Here is a 17,672-nt window from a genome sequence, read left to right on the forward strand (position 1 = left end):
TACAGTGACCGTTTGATTTTCACCCTCTTGTTTCTTTGCTGCTACTTCTTCTTGCTGTTGTTGCTGTTGTTTTTTTCTTACCTCTTCTTCTTGCTGCTGTTGCTGTAGGAGAAAAGCCTGTTCCGCTTCCTTTTGTCGTTGTATAAATTTCTCCAATTCTTCTTTCTGTCTCTGTCTAAAATTCTCCACTTGCGGTAATGAAGAAGGTAACGCAGGTTCCGGAACAAATTCTTGCGAGGAGAGAAAATCCACAAAATCCCAATTCACCTCTTCTGAAAGTAAGTCCGGGTTCCCTTGGGCAGTCTCCCCTGCTGGTGCACCCCAATGGATCGTTTTCTGAGTTTCCGTCATGTTGAATCACTGTTGCATAGATTGACTGCACACAAGCGCTAGCGAATCTATATAGACTACGTGACGTCACAGACTGCTCTCTTCGGATTGGATGCGGGCTGACTGAATTTTGTAACGCATGTTCGGATTGGTGAATGAACTCAATCCGTTTCAATCCTTCCTGTACCTATAAATAAGCGCAGTTCACTGCATTGATTCACCTGTTCTCGGCGCCTCAACATGTGGACCGATGTGCACTCTTCAACGCTTGTGTCAACGATGATGTTCAGGACGGACATGCTCATGTATGTCCGATCGAAGTGGACCATTGTCCACAGGACAAACACCAGCCTGTGGATACGTAGGATCTACGTTGAAAGACAAGGATGCCTGAAAAGAGTGCTAATTTACGGGCCAACAGTGAGACGCAGCCTAAGGACAAGAAGAAGACCAATGCGGTGCCATTTATGTTAATGAATACATTAACATAAACCCAAAGGCCCTTTTCAGGGCCCCCATATTTCTCGAAAAGAGATAGCCTTTCAATTGCCTACCCCTTTTTTAAAAAATTTAAAAAAAAAAAAAAAAATCCCATGTTCAATTCCCCTTGTCCCTAAACAAGCCCAAACTCTATTCCCCCATGTTAAATTCCCCTTGTACGTAGAGTGGCCCACGATTTTTCGCCATGTTCAATTTCCCTTGTACGTAGATGGCCCACGATTTTTCGCCATGTTAAATTTCCCTTGTACGTAGAGTGGCCCAGGGTCTCTGTAATGCTAATTCCTATTGTACGTAGGGTGGCCCCCTTTACTACTCATGCAGCTTTACACATTTGTTCTATATAGCTATAGCAATACACTTAGAAAGTGTCAATGTCCAATTTTGATTTCAAATATGTATTTTTTTAAGCATTGGAGACTATTAAAAAATTTATTTTTTATTTTAAAATTTGAACTTAGTTTTGCTATGTGTTAACAGAACATAACAAGTTGTGGTTTTGTTGTTTTATACAAAATTTCCTGTTCAAAATTTAACATGGAAGGGTTTATTTTCAAAATTTCGAATTCCTACATTTAAACTTGCTTTTAAGATCATATGCCATCTCAGGCCCATCTTAACGTCCTGATTAATTTATATCTCTGTTAGTGGACAATCGGTACCTGCCTCTTGTTGACCATTTTCATCATTTATGTGCTGTTTAATAGTCGCATTCTCTGGTAATTGAAAAAGAAAATATGTAATGTCAGTTTTTAAAATTACTATTAATAATGGGGGGAGGGCGATAACGATACAAAAAGACTCATCATTAAAATAACCCCTGGGACGATATAGGGACAAGATTTATAGGGACAATGGGAATTGAACATGGGGAATTTCATCATAGGTGGGACTATAGAGGGATAAAAAAGGTATTGGGCCTGTAGAGGGACAAGGGGGAAAAATTGAACAGGTGGGTGACGTTACGGTAGTGGCTACTGACAACAATGTAGCAAGTGGCTGACCTGAATACGTGGTGTCTTACGTAAACACTTCTATAACACAAAACAAATATTTTAGGCGCGAAAGCAAACATTTTAGAGGTAATGGAGATGGACCCGAAAAGGGGCTTTGGTTTTTATGTTAACATCATTCCATTAACGCAGAGGTCATTTCATAGGTCATATTTTCATCCTCAAACTTCTTATGACTTCTTTGCCGTAGATGAGGACTCGCTTCAGACAACCTTGTTACTCCACATAAATTATTTCTTTCCCAAGCGCTCGTATATGTGATCCGCATGATCGTAAATGATTATTTAACATACATGGATAAGTCAGTGCGGAACAGCATCCACGTTACGAGGGTGGAAGTTTCAACGTTAGTCTACATCTTGCGACACGAACAGGTGAAGGGAAAATTAAGTGAACTGCGTTTATTTAAAATGTAAGAGCGGATCGAAACGGATTGAGTTATTTTACCAATCCTAACACACGTTACAAAATTCAGCTATAGTGCGGAGTCTGTCTTTCAAACCGAAGAGACCTGCCTGTGACATCACATTCTCTAAATGGGTGCGCTAGCGTCTGTAGACAGTGAATCAAGGCAACAGGGTTTACAAACATGACGGAAACTAAGAAGCCGATGAATTGGGGTTCACCGGCTGCGGAGACGAGAATCATTGGCATAGCAGTGGCTACCAACGGCAACACAGGCCTACTTCCAGAAGAGGTCGATTTTAATTGGGATTTAGTCGATTTTATTTCTTCTTCGCAAGAATATGTTCCGATACCAACACCTTCGCCACCTTCTCTTTCCTTAACAGACATAAAGGAACTTGATACGTTTTACAATAGCAGAAAAAAGCAGAACAATATTTTCTCTTTCTACAGCAACAACGAGAAGAAGAAGAGGCAAGGAGAAGGAAGAGAGAGGGAGAGGAAGAAGCAGCAAAGAAGAAGCAATGTCTAAGAGAGAAGGAAAACAATGAAAGTTAAACGGTGACATTTCTCTTAGTTCATTAGTCTGAGACAAATATATGAGATTTCTTTAATACGACCCAAGAGAAGAAGAAAAACATCCTTCCCCAGCCAAGCAGCCTTACCTTGTTCCAACGCCTGAGATACCCACCCTATTGATTTCTACCAAATCATCGACAGGAGCAAGTCCAGAAGTAGGCCTTGGCCGTGGAATAGGGATAAGGCAGTTAAAGCTGATTACGTCCCATTCCTGATATGTTATAGATAGAAAAACAAACACCCAACGGTCCTTTTCAGGGCCACTCACCTCTCTCAAAAAGAGATAGTATTCATTTTGCCTAAATCAAATTAAACTAAAAATCGCTTTATTCGCCCATGACGAACTATGTGAATGCGTGAGTGTAGTACTTTATTCTAAAAAATCAAAACCAAGAGGCACGTATGTTTTCTGTCTGGTCTATTCTAGCACACGTATTACAATCCAATTCACAACACAACACTTTAAATTGTTCATTAACTTCTGTGTCTTTCTTCACTCTCTTTTTTGAATATCTTCAGTTTCACAGTCTTTTCCTCCTTTGACTCACTTTCGACTCATTTCTTTTCTTCTCTGTTTTACCTTTCTCGACGTGTCGGACTTCTTCCTTTTGGGGAGGGTAACCTTTTCTTCCGCCTGCTTCTGTTATTTCTTAGGGCAGTCTGATGACAAATGTTCTTTCTCTTGACAATGATAAAATGTATCTTGACTTTTGTCTGTTGTAACGTCTGTTTTGCTTTTTGACGGTCTGGACATTCTGTAGCCCAATGAACTTTTTTGGACAGATATAATAATATTAATTATAATAATACTGAGAACTTTGTATAGCGCCTAATCTTTAGAAGCTCTAAGCGCCTTAAAACATTACACAACACCTATAAGATAAAACACATATAATGATATGATTACAAAACAAACACCATGCAATTAGAAAACAAAAAAACATGCTGAACATAATTAAGTTAGGGAACATTATTAGGTCTTTAAGTTTGTTCTTGCAGTCGAAGTGAGTTTTAAGAGCACTCGTAAATGGGATCACTGTGTCTTTGTGTCTTAGTTCATTGGGCAATTCATTCCACGTTGCTGGGCATTGTTATGCAAAAGAACGTTGTCCATATGACTTCGTTTTTGTGGTGGAAATAATGAGTATACGACTGTCAGGGGAGGAGCGTAAATATGTTGCTAGTAGGTACACATAGGTGAGGTCGGATAGGCATGCTGGACTAGAGTCCGTCAGTGAAACGTAGCACAGAGAACAAATTTTGTGTTTGATTCTCGATCGAATGGATGGCCAGTGTAGGGTACAGATCAGCGGGGAGGTGTGCTCTGATAGTCGTATTCTAAGTATGATCCGGGCAGCTGTGTTTTGAATTTCTGAGGTAGATATTGAGATCAACCAGCTAATGGAGCTGACGCGTCTCAGCTCAAGATATGCAGTCTTACATATGTACATGACATGTTGGTGCAACGTGAAAGTACTGTCCAGAGTGACAGCTAGGATTCGTGCGGACTGTGAATGTAATGTTGGTGTTACTGATATTTATTGTTTGAGGTAAACGATGTGAATGAGAAAGTCTTTGTGTTTTGATCAGAATGACAAGTATCTTGACTTTTATCTCCAAAAGTCGTTCGTCGGCTTTCCCAAGAAAACCTTCGTACGACACCTCGTAAACCGCTGGTCACAAGTTCGATCTGTGTTTTTTCTTCCATCGTTCTGGTCGGTTTGAGTGTGAAATGAATACTGGGACGCAAAACACTGCCACTTATATAGGGAAGACACCTGTCTGACATTGATTTAGGGACCCATAGAGTATAAAATGTAGTCTTTGACTTGCTGCGGTCAAGATTAAACGATCGCATAATTTCTTGGAGAAACAAGAAGATCTTAAGAGGCATAAAGATGATGTATCGCCTCGCACAGTAGCTGCAGTTTTGGCTCATATTCATGCCAGCATATTTAAAGATGACATGAGTGATCCCGATCCAGATCCAGATAGTCTACACCCAACCGAATCCCACCCCCGCCACCAGTAAGCACTGAAAATTACTACCACATTCGAGAGATCCTCTAGAATATATAGAATCACGGCCTACACGTACACGTTGAAGTTTAAAGATTTCATGTCTGGCTTACCGCTGGAGAAAGCAGAAAAAAATTATGACCAATGTATGGGATTCTTTGTTATCTACATGTAAACAGCACTGTTAAGCCAAATAAGACGATCGCTTGAGAATTTCCATTCATCACGACAGTTTTATGTCCATGTTTGGATCGAGTTTAGTAGCCGTGAAGAACTGACACCTTCCACAATCATCGACAAGATTTAACACGTGCAACAGTCCAACTACAAGTTGCACATCACCGATGGGAAAGCAATACTGTTCATGAACTACTTGTTTCTTCCCAAAGGGACCGGACAACAGAAAAAGGTGTTATTTTTTATGTGTACGTGTGCTTGTTTTCTTCTCTTAGTAAAAAACTTGACCGTTAACAAAGAAGTGTATGTGTGTGTTTGTACGTGTTTGTGTGCGTTCGCGTACCTTTGTATGTGTATTTGTTTCTTCCCTTAGCAAAAGCGTATCCCTAGTAGTATAGGGGGACGATTCAACGGCAATGGGAATTAGCATTAAAAACACCCCTGGGACTGTTTAGCGACTATGTAAATTTAACATTAACCACCCTGGGACTGTTTAGCGACTATGTAAATTTAACATGGACGAAAAATCGTGGGACTGTTTAGCGACAAGGGAAATTAACATGGGAAATAGATTTTGGGACTGTTGAGCGACAAGGGGAATTGAACATGGGAATATGGGACTGTATAGCGTCAAAGGAGTTTAAACAGGGTGGGACTATATAGCGTCAAGGGAAATTTAACATGGGATTTCTTTTTAAAAAAATAAAAAAATAAAAAAAGAGGGTTGGCAATTGAAAGTCAATCTCTTTTCGAGACCAATGAGTGGCCCTGAAAATGGCCTTTGGGTTTCTTCTTCTTCTTCTAATTTCTTCTATTTCTCCACCAACTTCTTATTTTCTGTCCTACACTCTTTCTCTTCTTTTCTTTCTTTTCTTCCCTTTTTTCTCTTCTTTCTTCTTCTTCTCCTCCTCTTCTTTCTTCCTCTTCTCATTTTCTTCTTCTTTTTCAATTTTTTCATTCCATGCTCTTATCCTTATCCTTTCCTCTTCATCCTCCTTCTTCTCCTTTATTTCTTTCATCAGAGCACTTATCATTTCCTTTACTTTTCTTAAGTTATTAATCTCCATCTTCACTCTATGTGGGCTATAAGAATAGTGATCCTCGTTTAACCTCACTAACATTTGCTCCATCATACCCAAATTGTCCAGGACGTCTTGCAATGTTTTCATTTTATCAAGCTGGTTCGAAGCCAACTTCTTTTTTTATTCTTTGTAGAATGGTTTGAACGGCGAATACTGTGGCTTCTTATACTGAAAGCGCGGACGTGATGGAAAACATCCCCTAAGACATAAAATTGATACTACTTAGATCATCACCTAACAACACGCGTACGTGAAGGAAAACATCCCCTACTTTTCTCATTTCATATGATCTACTATCCACATACGCGAACCAGCAATAAACAAACCCCAAATCTACTATTTACACACGCAAATCATTAAAACGAAATCCATAATCTACTATCCAGACAATCGTATGTGAGCGGTTACAAAACCCAAACTATATTCTCCACATACGCTAAAAAACAATAAACAAACCCATAATCTACTATTCACACAAACGTACGTGAGCGCTTACAAACACAAACACACAAACACAAGCACAAACACATACACTCACACTATGAAAAAGAGTCAGTGTTTCTATTCACACTACCCTACATACACACATTGGCAAATCGATTGTTATTTCTTTTCTAGAGTATTGGGTAGCCCTGAAAAGGGCTGTTTGTTTTTGAACTCCATGACACCTGGTTAATGATGGCACCTTCCAGGCCTGGCACCACACACACATCTTCTTCCCCAGTCTCTTTTCACTCGTTTTGGGGGAAGAGCAGAGCCGGATAAGTGGCTTCAGAATCCCAATTTTCTGTCTCTGGGATTCTGAAATTTCCTCTCTCCTCTTCTTTGTTTCTTCTCTCCTCCTCTTCTTTGTTTCTTCTCTCCTCCTCTTCTTTGTTTCTTCTCTCCTCCTCTTTCATCCTTCCCTCTTCTACTAGGGCCTCTGCAGCCAGCTCACTCACTATACGCCTGGCACATTCCAGGTGTACATGAAGTTCAAGCAGTTTTGCTAATCTGGTGTTCATTCTCTTGATCAATCAACAAGGGTAGCTAGACTGTCGAACGAGTTTCAATTTATACTGAAAGCGCGGACGTGATGGAAAACATTCCCCTAAAACAAAATTGATCTTACCTAGATCATGACCAAACAACGCGCGGACCTAAAAGAAACACTCACTCACTTTTTTATACTACCCATTACTAATTTAAAAATTTTCATTAATCACTTCAATATACTATCCACATACTCAAAGCAATCAAACCCCAAATCTACTCTCCCACACGTCAAACAGCAAAAAAACAAACAAACATGATCTTAATCTACCATCCACACAAACGTACGTGAGCACTTACAAACACACAATCCTATACACAAGCAGATACTCTCACACTATAAAAAAGAGTTAGTATTTATATTCACACTACTCTACCTACACACATTGGCAAATGGATTGTTATTTCTTTTCTAGAGTATTGGGTAGCCCTGAAAAGGGCTGCTTTTTTGTTTGCTATGGCAATCTTTTAGTTTCTAAGAATGCGACGTCCATGAGGATAGACTTTCTGACGATAGGTCTGCTTCTTCGGAAAGAGAAGAAGAAATCTTTGGTATCCATACGACAATCGACAAAGCCTCTGTCAGGTTCAGGTTGCTGCTGCTGTTGTTGTTGTTGCTGTTGATGCTGTCTCTGAAGTCTGTACTTCTCTGTCCATTCTTCTTTCTCCCTGTTCACTTCTTCTCTGAAGAGCTCTTCTATCAGGTCTTCAGTGACCTTTAACATTCTCACATTCTCTATCTCTTCTGGCTTCGGTATCAGACTGTGTCTGACCCTATGCAAATTCACGTAGGCTTCGTTTAGCTTAGCTAGTTTGGAGCACATCTTCGTAGGAGGATGAGTCGACAATGGATGGTTTGACTGGAAACTGCCCCGGTTCTTAAGTCAAAGCGCGGACGTGAAGGAAAACATCTCTTTACGGTTTTCGAGCCGCAACGTTCAATGAGTGTCATGAGAGGGATAGTAAGAAGTCAAAGAGCATGAATCAACATTCTTATAGCCAAACAAAAGACAAAGGCATTTTTTTTTCAAAACACAACATTTTTTTATTCAAAATCACTTAACACTAACAAACAACTCTAACATTTTTAACAATAATCCAACAATATAACATCAAACATTTTTTTCAATTTACACATTATTTTGGACAGGGTTGGCAACTTTGTGAATGAAATTGTGATTTCCACTGTTGGAAGTCATTAGGCCATTGATGGACACTACGTTTCCTAGCTTGAGACAAAAGATAAGCATAATGGTCACAAAACCATCGATCTACTTTCACATCGTTTCTAGAAGAAGAACGAGGATCAAAATGAGTCACTAAATGTTCTAAGGAATAGCCCAGGCTGCGATGATGCAGAAAATACACACAATATTGTCCACACACCAAGGAATCTGTGCCTTGTAATTTCACATTATTGAATCGGGTAGTCTGAGCATTTCTTCTCATAAAGTCGATGATATCGTCTTCCAAAGGGGGCAATCCGTACGAATCGAAATATTCCGCACATCCTTTTTGAGGAAAGTAGACGGCTACCCAATGGGTTCCTGGGAGATGACTGTCGTCCATGTTGATGACATAAGCTAGATGGTCTTTAGGTTTGCGATGAGGGAGTTCATCTTTAGCACAGACGACAGGATTCCAAGAAGCCGTATACGATTTGTGGTTCAAAAGGTAATAAAGTTCCCAGGTATCCATTTGTGTGGTTTTTTTCTTCTTCACAGGTAATAATAGGTCATCAATTCGATCCTGACTTTTTGCTTGAAAATGTCTGACAAATAACCGTTTCTTCGCTTAGTCTCCCCACTCTGATTCAGGAGAGCTTCGATACGATGGATCTCTTGAGTGGTTAATGGTGGACAAGAATGTTCACGCAAGTCTTTATACCACTGATGCAACACGACTTCGTCCGAGATAAGACTCCAAGCTTCGTCCAGATACTCATCCAATTTTTCTTCTTGACTCAACATCAGGCATTTGTCGTGTTGAATTTGACTGGGATGATGGTTTTGACATCCATAGCAATCTTTCTTGATCAATTCCGTCATTTTTTCGACCAAGTTTTTGGCAAAAAAGGAGACTAAATGGGCTTCTTGTTCTGGCCATCTTGACTTCATCATAACTTCATCGTCTTTGTCTTGGGATTCTCCTTCCACGGTCTCCTTACATTCCATCTCCAAAGTGTCTCCACTTTGTAAAGAGGGATAACAGTCTTCCATGGCTTCTAATAGTCTAGAATGACTTCTCTCAAACTGTTGATTTCTATCGTATTATCAAATTCTGCATACAGGATGACGTTCACTGTGTTCCCTGCATCCAGTGGACTCGCAAACTGAATTTCCACACGAATTTGGCCGGATTTTATAGGGTGGAAATGTCCCTCGTCACTGCCTTGGTCTGGAGTGAAATCGAAAGCCCATAAAGCATAGCCTCCTGCATAATCCTCGTACGTAATACCGTGACTGGTGTTGGTTCTTAACTGTCCGGTGGCTTCGTACAGCGACAAGTACGATCTCAAATAATTCCTGTCACCAAAGTTAGGCTCAAAGGGTCTGGTACACAAGGTCTTTCCATCGCAACTGACTTCAATCTTGGACACATTGTAATGATGAAAGTTGAAAGGATTTTCATGGTAGGCTCCGTTGAAGGCTGAATTCTTGACGATACCAACAATCATACGCTTGGGTAACTGTCCTTGGAACAGATGATCTTCGATCATGGATCGCTGTCCAGCAGGAATGGTGAAGGTTTTCACTTCCACGCGACGTATGGGATACTTGGCGGTCGTTCTGCTCAACGTCTGACTGACGTCGTTTCCCACTTTAGGTAACACTTCCACACGACGTATGTAGAGTCTGGCTTCTTGGATGATGGTTTTGTAAGTGGAACCATCAACAGCCATCAAATGGAAAGCGGCACTGCTGCGATTCAGTCTCAGGCGGACATCCACCCCGTTCAGCAAATACTTTTCTTGTAACCACATGTCTAGATGCAAGCGATCCATCAGTTCTAAACTACGACTTAGATGAATTTTCGTTCGTCGTTCTACAAATCCCGTTGTATTTGAAGCATCCCCGGCAAGTGTAAGGCCGTTGAACTTAGTCGCTTTGTCAGGTTTCCATACCACGCAAGCATCCAGATGAGTGTTCTTGGCTTCTTTTCCGTACGTCAAGAGTTTTTCCAGGTACGCTCGATAAGGGTAAGTATCCATGCTGCTGCTGACCAGTTTGTTATTCAAGTACAAGTCCACTTCGCTGAACAAGGAATGCATGAAATTGTTGACGGGAGCTACTGCATCATCATTGTCTAGGTTAGCGTTGGGTGGTTCGATCACTTTCACTTTCAAGTACAGGTAACTGCTATTCAGGTCGATGTAATCTTCGGGTTGTCCTTTGATTTCAAACTCGATGGGAACGGAATCGGTCAATGAGGAGACGGGATGAAATTCCACCCACTGGGATTCTTGCATCGTCATCATGGTGGGGGACATGGCAAACAGATCCAGTTCCGACTTGGAACAAGCGCAAGATTCTCGGTACATCATTTTGTTCTGTGTCTCAATAATCGAAAACGTCTAAGTCTCGAACGGTTCTTCTTTTCTTTGCCTTTCTCGCTTTAGAAGTGTGAAGTCTGGTGAAAGGGTGTTTTCTTGGTCGTCTCTTTCTGCCTTGTCCTTGCTGAATGCCTGACTCGGTAGCGTGCAGGGCATTTATAGGTGTTTCTCGGCGGCCGAAAAGGTCTTTGCCCATTTGCAGCAAGACATTTTTGCCTGCCCTCATGAAGGCTTCTTTAGGGTTTTGTTTGTCGATGATGACACTTTGGGGAAATTCTTTGCCTTGCGTCAGTGCCGCATCTTTCAAGGCGTGCAATCCGCGTGTCACCATCGGTTTCAACACCGGGGCCACCGAACGAAAGGCCGATTTTAACATATCTCCTAAACCGTGTCCTCGCTGTCGAGCAACCCCTCGGTACACTGGATACATGACTTACGAGTCGTGAGAGATCCGTTTTCGAAAATGGAGTTTCATCGTGACTTTTCCTTTGGTGAATGGAATATTTTGTCCCAGATCTCCTTTTATAGCAATGTTGACCGTGTCCAAATACGACTTGCTGACCGGCAAATAGTGAGGATGTACAAATTCGCGGTGGACGTGATAAGTGTTTCCACCTTCCTCGTCAGCGTTCGTGGCAGAATCCACTTTGAAAGGAATGACACGCAGTAACGGCACAGAGGTGTGTCCCACCACGTTGTACTCCACCACATCGGAGTACACAAACATCAAATTCAGTACTTGGTTCAGTTCTACTGGGGCACGAAACAACTTGCTAAAAGACTCGTTGTCGTAAATGATTGGTAATTCCTTTTTCTTGATCATGGCCATTCTCATGTCCATGTCTCCGCCCAACATGTCAAACAATTCAGGACAAAATAAAATGGACAGGATTTTACTTCCGCCAAATTTCATCAAGAAGCGACGAGCTGCTTTGTGGTATTCCATGGTAACACTTTTTTGGACACTTTCCAAAGCTTTAAGAAACACGCCATTAAACCTGGTGGCTATGGTGCTGACCAAATGTTGACCACTAAAATAATAGCCTGGAGGAATGAACAAGTGATAGGTGGTGTACTTTTGATTTTTTGTGCTAGGGGTTTTCTTGTCATATTTGTCATAGGTATCCAAGTACTGTTGCAATGGTTCGTCATGAACTTCAACATCAAAAACATTTTGATTGGGAAGGATGAATGATTTCTACTAAAGCCACTTCGCAATGGGCTTCGTCATCTAATGGGATGGCCTGAGGTAATTTGGCCGTGTAACAGCACAACGTGTTGTTGGGAAACACCTCCATGGAACTGTCACTGGGTAAGGTTAAGTAAAATTGGTTTTGGTGACCCATAATTCCAGAGTTCTGTGGCTGTCCGAGGGGTTACTGGACGTCAGAGGCGTGTCTCCGCCTAAAATGGGGTCGTTGTTGTTGTTATTGGACTGGTGACTGGCACTGGCACTGGACACAAGGTTCCCGTGGTTCCCGTTCGAAGAGAATTTCAGGGAGGGATTGGGAAGCAGGTAACCGATGCAACTGCTCAATAAAATGGTCCACAATTGTTTGTCTCCTTGTTGCAAACTCAAATTGGCAATGGCTGCCCCGATGACACAATACACCACGAAGATTTGGCAGAAAAAGATGATTTGCGTTTTAGGCACACGTTCTCCACACCACACCCACAAAGGTTGTTTTTGTAAATCTTGCACAGAAGAACTGGGTGAAGGAGTGGTAGCCGTAGTAGCTGCGTCTGTGTGAAGGAGCATGATGGTCACTTCTTTTTATAGTCGATGACTTGCGAAGCGTCGATCCAAGAATCAAAACTGGGTGGATATCCTTTCCAACGTACTTTGACTTCTTTGACACGTCGTTTGCCCACTTTACGTGTTCTGCGTTCGAGAATGCTTTCGTTGTCGTACACGTCGTCTTCTTTTTTGGTGACACGTTGTAACTCGGGCAAATAACACGTTCCTTTGAGCACTTCTCCGTTCATGTCTTCCAATTTATAGACGGCAGGATGACGGCCATGCACTCGTCCAGTGACACGAAACAATTCGGTCGTCCAGTTAGGTAAGTAACCTTTGTCGAAAGTGCGTTTGCTTTTGCTAATGGGTACCCAATCTCCTACGCTCAACACTCCACTTTTCTTGGGGACAGCCCTCGTCGGGGACGTACCAAACAGGCGCTCAAACACCAACACTTCGTTCTCGGGAGTCACTTCTTGCGGGGCACGTCCGATGCTTCGATGGTAAGATTGGTTGTACGCTTGCACCAGGTGCGGTAAGATGTCGATGTACTTCAGAGTGTGGTGATGCGTAAAATATTTCCACGTGCGTTCTTTCAAAGTGCGTTGAAAACGTTCCACGATGCTGGCTTTGGTTTCAGGATTCTCGGTGGTAAAGAAATGAATGTCACGTTTCTTTAATTCTTTTTGGAAAGCTTGGTTCAGAAATTCGGTGCCTTTGTCCGTTTGCCATCGAAGAGGGTGACGACCACTTTGTTTCAACACTCGTTGCAGGGCTCGCACTAACTCGCTGCTCGATTTGGAAGTCAAGGGTACGACCCATTTAAATTTGGAAAAGACGTCGATGACAGAAAACAAATATTTGTAGCCACGATTGTAGCTGGCCAAATGAGAGACATCGGCTAAATCGGCTTGCCATTGATGATCGATGCCTTCCACTCGGGTGCGACTTCTGGCAAACTTGCGTCGAATGGGTTTGTGTAAAGTGTAGGTAGCTTGTTCTTGTAACCATCGTTGCACTTGAGGTAAACGGAGACTTTTCAGTCGCATTTTGGCAGCACGATACAATTTTTGAACTCCTGCGTAACCTGCAGGATGAGAGGGATCGTAGTAAATGCTGGCTAAGACTTTTTCCATTTTTTTTGTGTTTGTGTGTTAATAAGACACCCACTCTTGGAGGATGCTACTCTTTTTATCTTGGGGTATTTTCTTGGATTGCAATGCTTTGCGTGTGCGACCGGCAATAGGTGTCGAGGAGGAGGATGTGTGAACAGGGGATATCGGTTCTTGTTTCACTTCTGTCTTCACTTCTGTCTTCAATTTCTTTTTCTCTTGTGATGAAGAAGGGATGGTCATCATCTTTTTAATCCATCCAATTCTGGAGGTAGGTGGTGTTGTTAACTTGCGCACTTTTTCTGGTGGAGTTTGAAACCCTTCTTCTTCTTCTTCTCCTTTTTCTGTCTTGGTCACTGGTAGTGGTGGTACTGGTACTGGTGATGGTGCTGGACTTTTCATCAAGGTCTTAAAATCTTTCAGAGTGGGTAGAGCTGTTTCGTCTAAAGCTTTCTGGTGAAAGAGTTGCAGTCGTTGCAAGAGTTGACCGTACTTTTGCGATTTTTCTGTTTCGGACAAATCTTGGCGATCCATCAAGGACTGCAATTCGTGTTGTAACTGGGACATCTCGCTCAAATGGGGATTGGGAGGTAAATGCGGGGTACGTTGTTCTTGCCAACGATGGTATTCCATCCATCGTTTGTAAGGCACTAAAGCTAGTTTTCGTCCTTCCATGGGGTTGTCAGGGGTCGATTCTGAGATCTTGGGACTTCCGAGGGCGTTTTTATCTTGCTCCCATCAGTCCTTCCAACATGGTTCCCAAGACTCCTTTCAGTAAGGGGCCTAACAAGAGGGGTAAAATGCCTCCACGTTGGACCAACATCTTCTTCTTTTGACGAATGGGAATTTTCTTTTGAACCATTTGGCAAAGAACGTGACGATGTTTGCCTAAGCATTGTTTCTGGTGTTTGGACAAAGGGATCGTGCCTTTCAAGATGTTCAAACAACATTCGCACACGGTATCGATGACCTCTTTGGAGGCTGATTGAATGAGTTTTTTTCGTAGAGGTGGAGAAGCTTTGGACAGGACAGATAACATGACCCCATGTTTGACTAAACGAGGAGGCAGTCCTTTTCTTTACTTTCCTTGGGGTTGTTTAGAAGAGGGATGTTTTCTGGAGGGTGACATCTTTGAGTCTTCAGGAGCACGAAAAACACTGATACCCCGACTTGGTCACAGGCCTTTTTTATACTGGAACGCGTCGTCACTGGTTGTCTTTACGTCGTATCAGTTTGTGGACAGGCAAGCAGCAGGGAAGTTTAACAGACCTTTGCGTTCCACCAAAATAAAGCTTCCTACGAGAACTTTCTCCGTAGAAGCCTCAGAATTCAAAAATAAAGCCTCCTACGGAAGCTAATTTTCATGCATTTCAGACCGAGTGCATCGGTTGGTCGCGCCGGTGTGTTAGTAAATATAGCGTCCGAGACAGGAAAAATAAATGTCAGGGAATAATTTTTTGTTTTTTGTTGTCATTAGGGGCTGCTTTTTCATGAATAAATTTGATCGAGACCAATTCGATACCGACTTCGTGGATCATGAAGATTTATCGTGATGAAACCATGCGGCGTTGCCTGAGCGCGGCTGAACAAATTCTTAAATTTATTTATATCCATGTCGCCGTTGCACCAGGTCTGATGGATATTTCTCAGTGTGTGCGTGTCTACGCCATTGAACACCGATAAAATGTTGCAATTGTCCCTAATCACCTTTGGAATCTGCGTATATCTCTGTGTTACGTAAATAACATCGGTGTTCTTGTGTCTGCCACGCGAGAATATCCTAGCCGGGTTGGTCTGCTTGTCCAGCATAACGTCATCGAATACAACAAGATTATTAACATCGCCGTCCAAATTTTCCACGGATGGAGCTTCATTGATGTCTGTGATGAATTCGATTGTGCCTTCGTCGGTATTGTCACTAAATTCCTTTAGCACTTGATAACAACGTTGATCATCAACAGATGGTGCAACCAAATACAATTTGTCCCATTTTAGCCATCGCATGATCAAATTCAAGAACAATTGCGTCTTACCAGATCCAGATGGACCGATGATTATCATTCTAATCGAATTCGGTAATGCCGCATGATGTTTCACCTGCTCGCGTCGTTTCGTGGCTGAAAAATCAATTACATTCATGTTACTAGAATACATGGATCTATATTGTGTTAAGTGTCGCAAGCACACAGCTACGATAAATCCAACCGAAATCGTCACACGCAACAACAGGAACGCAATTGCAGGAGAATGCGAAGTTTGCAAGACGCGCAAGTTCAGATTTGTAAAAAAAAAAACTAGAACCGGAGGAGACATCGCAGCCTCCTTGTCAAATCTACCCGGAACTCCCTGGGCAAAATATCCCGGAGAAAAGCATCTTCCAGGATACAATTATTGTGGACCCGGAACGAGACTCGATATCAGACTCGACGATAATAACCAACCGAATCAAGGCGAAAATCCAGTAAACGCAATCGATAACGCTTGTTACTACCACGATCTTGCATATCGCAGCGGAGATTTACAGCAAAGACATCTCGCTGATATCAAGCTAATTCACGCACTAGACGCAATTCCTGACAAAAGTTTCAAAGAAAAATTTGCATCCTGGTTGATAAAAGGCGCGATGAAAGGTAAATTAGTATTCGGTGCTGGTAAATAAATATGGAACAAATATATTATTCACCGCGAGGATTTTGGCGAGGAAAATCAGCGATTGCCAAACTCGCTAAAGCCGCTAAAGTAAAACAATCCACCGCTGAATCGTGGCTATCGAAACAGGCAATTTGGCAAATATATCTTCCTCCACCTAAGAAAATACCGTATGCGAGTTTCACTGTCAGCATCCCTAATGAGGTCCATCAGGCTGATCTAATGTTTCTTCCTCACGATACCGTTGACGGCGTCACGTACAAGTATGTCCTGACAGTCGTTGATATCGCTAGCAGGTATAAAGAAGCCGAGCCATTATCGAATAAAACACCAACGGAAATCGCTAAGGCGTTTAACGAAATTTATTCCCGATCCGCGTTGACATGGCCGAATCTTCTCCAGGTTGATCCGGGTCGAGAATTTCTTGGCGCGGTTACTTCATTGATGAAAAAGAATAATGTTAAAATCCGTCGCGGTATTGTAGGTGTTCATCACAATCAAGCTATCGTCGAAAGATTCAATAAAACGCTTGCAGAACGATTATTCGGATACCAATACGCGTGTGAATTTATTCAGAATAATCGATCTCACGATTGGGTATCAAGATTGCCTCATGTAATTAACGCGCTGAATAATGAGACGACTCGAACAATAGCAATGAAACCCGCAATTGCAATTACAAAATCGAATATACCCCTAAAGCGAGATTCCACAATTCAGCCTGTACTAGGTAGTGTCACAGTCAGATATTTATATAAAGAAGGCGAGGCCGAAGGAGGCAGAAAAAGAGCAACCGACCCAACCTGGAGCGTTACAACACACAAAATATCTGCCGTTACAAGATCGTCAGGAAGACCAGCTATTTATATCCTAGATTCGTGAGCGCCTCAACGCGGATTTACCAAAGAAGAATTACAAATAGTGCCAGAAGATACACAACTACCGCCAGCGTCACTAAGATAATTTACTCGAATTCGTCCTAGTTGAGATAATTTTCTTACTCTCGACACGGCCAAATATACCAAATTTGACCAAGAAATTCTATCATCGACGATCCAAACTTGGCCATCTACGGTCAATCCCTGCGATGAGTGTATCGTTGTTGCGTAGCCTAATTTCCACGGTGATTTTTCTGCATTTATCGCGTCATTGACAAGATTAATATCAACAAAGAAAATATCATTTAGGACCAAAATCTTTTCCTTTTCGCATGGCAAAATAATATTAATATTTTGTCGTCGAGTATTAGCGGGCCTGTAGCATAACGGTACCTGCAACGTTGGAAATTTCTCACAGTGCAGCTTGAATAACATTTCCTGAATAATATCGCGAACAATTTTTCTACTAGCGACGATCAGATGATCGGGACGCCACAAATTTAGAAAATCGCTCATCGGAGTTTCGTCGATTATTTTCCTCATGACGTCACATTGAATCTTATTCGGTTGTAATCGAATTAATTTTTTGAATTCGGTCAACAAAATA

This window comes from Sinohyriopsis cumingii, chromosome 5 (genome assembly GCF_028554795.1).
Source record: "Sinohyriopsis cumingii isolate HCF-2022 chromosome 5, ASM2855479v2, whole genome shotgun sequence".
Classification (NCBI taxonomy): domain Eukaryota; kingdom Metazoa; phylum Mollusca; class Bivalvia; order Unionida; family Unionidae; genus Sinohyriopsis; species Sinohyriopsis cumingii.